Source organism: Electrona antarctica (assembly GCF_951216825.1).
Source record: "Electrona antarctica genome assembly, chromosome: 16".
Lineage (NCBI taxonomy): Eukaryota > Metazoa > Chordata > Actinopteri > Myctophiformes > Myctophidae > Electrona > Electrona antarctica.
This window is the reverse complement of record NC_136797.1, coordinates 45,337,336-45,340,123: the sequence shown is the minus strand read 5'-3', so window position 1 is coordinate 45,340,123 and position 2,788 is coordinate 45,337,336.

Here is a 2,788-nt window from a genome sequence, read left to right as displayed (position 1 = left end):
GTAAATCATGACTTAAATAGCTTGTTCATGGTCTAGTACATGTGTATAAGGCATATTCATAAAGCAGTGTTGGCAGTGGTGGATTTTGAGGCCACAACTCCATAAAGACATAAACTACATGTATTTGCCATCAATCGGGCCACATCATGAAATCGGCACGATAGCAGACTGATGTTGTGGTTTGTAAGTGCTGAAAACTAGAATACACGATTTGCCAATTGAGATAGCAGAGGATGGTTTCGATCCATCGACCTCTGGGTTATGGGCCCAGCACGCTTCCGCTGCGCCACTCTGCTCTGAGTTGTTATGTGAGTTGGAAATTGGACCTACAATCTCTATAGATTAGGTATGTATGCAGTGCAAATAGTTAGCCAAATGTACAGTCAAGTAAAACCTCAGCGTAGACATCCATTACGAGCAAATTGATGTTACAGTGAATTCATCTCCAGAGATTAGTGACTTTCTTTCTTGCCCCCACCCCCCCTATTGGCCAAAATGTCTGGGAAGTCAGACTAGTTCCTTTCTGACTAGCTCTTGGGCATCTGCAGAAGACACAGACATGTGAAACCAAGGTTTGCACATTTGTGGCAGTGGTGGGATTTGAACCCACGCCTCCAGAGAGACTGGAGCCTTAATCCAGCGCCTTAGACCACTCGGCCACACTACCTGCTAGTACTGTGTTTAGCTGATGCCTACTCTTTGCTCTTAACTCAAAGCAGGCAAAGCAGACAAGGCCACAAGTGAAGAAGATGTCAGGAAAAGTGATTGGTGGTCCCAGAGTTAAACTCTGAAGGCATCAGAAGGAATGGTAGGTCGTCTACAGCCTTGGCAGAGGAGGGATTATGTCCACAGGCACAGAATATTTCTCCAGTGGCAACTCGGCAGTGGAGTGAGCTAGTGTTGAAGTTTCGGTACTGGAATTTGGCACCTAAAACCTCAACTGGCAGCGGTGGGATTCGAACCCACGCCTCCAGGGGAGACTGCGACCTGAACGCAGCGCCTTAGACCGCTCGGCCACGCTACCACAATCTGTGATATAGTACTTAATAGTTAATAGCTTGTTGATGACTTTCAATACAAGCCATGTTTCCAACTCGTCCTACTTTTCTATCGTTTGTGAAGTGAATCGTAAATCATGACTTAAATAGCTTGTTCATGGTCTAGTACATGTGTATAAGGCATATTCATAAAGCAGTGTTGGCAGTGGTGGATTTTGAGGCCACAACTCCATAAAGACATAAACTACATGTATTTGCCATCAATCGGGCCACATCATGAAATCGGCACGATAGCAGACTGATGTTGTGGTTTGTAAGTGCTGAAAACTAGAATACACGATTTGCCAATTGAGATAGCAGAGGATGGTTTCGATCCATCGACCTCTGGGTTATGGGCCCAGCACGCTTCCGCTGCGCCACTCTGCTCTGAGTTGTTATGTGAGATGGAAATTGGACCTACAATCTCTATAGATTAGGTATGTATGCAGTGCAAATAGTTAGCCAAATGTACAGTCAAGTAAAACCTCAGCGTAGACATCCATTACGAGCAAATTGACGTTACAGTGAATTCATCTCCAGAGATTAGTGACTTTCTTTCTTGCCCCCACCCCCCCTATTGGCCAAAATGTCTGGGAAGTCAGACTAGTTCCTTTCTGACTAGCTCTTGGGCATCTGCAGAAGACACGGACATGTGAAACCAAGGTTTGCACATTTGTGGCAGTGGTGGGATTTGAACCCACGCCTCCAGAGAGACTGGAGCCTTAATCCAGCGCCTTAGACCACTCGGCCACACTACCTGCTAGTACTGTGTTTAGCTGATGCCTACTCTTTGCTCTTAACTCAAAGCAGGCAAAGCAGACAAGGCCACAAGTGAAGAAGATGTCAGGAAAAGTGATTGGTGGTCCCAGAGTTAAACTCTGAAGGAATCAGAAGGAATGGTAGGTCGTCTACAGCCTTGGCAGAGGACGGATTATGTCCACAGGCACAGAATATTTCTCCAGTGGCAACTCGGCAGTGGAGTGAGCTAGTGTTGAAGTTTCGGTACTGGAAATTGGCACCTAAAACTTCAACTGGCAGCGGTGGGATGCGAACCCACGCCTCCAGGGGAGACTGCGACCTGAACGCAGCGCCTTAGACCGCTCGGCCACGCTACCACAATCTGTGATAAAGTACTTAATAGTTAATAGCTTGTTGATGACTTTCAATACAAGCCATGTTTCCAACTCGTCCTACTTTTCTATCGTTTGTGAAGTGAATCGTAAATCATGACTTAAATAGCTTGTTCATGGTCTAGTACATGTGTATAAGGCATATTCATAAAGCAGTGTTGGCAGTGGTGGCTTTTGAGGCCACAACTCCATAAAGACATAAACTACATGTATTTGCCATCAATCGGGCCACATCATGAAATCGGCACGATAGCAGACTGATGTTGTGGTTTGTAAGTGCTGAAAACTAGAATACACGATTTGCCAATAGAGATAGCAGAGGATGGTTTCGATCCATCGACCTCTGGGTTATGGGCCCAGCACGCTTCCGCTGCGCCACTCTGCTCTGAGTTGTTATGTGAGATGGAAATTGGACCTACAATCTCTATAGATTAGGTATGTATGCAGTGCAAATAGTTAGCCAAATGTACAGTCAAGTAAAACCTCAGCGTAGACATCCATTACGAGCAAATTGATGTTACAGTGAATTCATCTCCAGAGATTAGTGACTTTCTTTCTTGCCCCCACCCCCCCTATTGGCCAAAATGTCTGGGAAGTAGTTCCTTTCTGACTAGCTCTTGG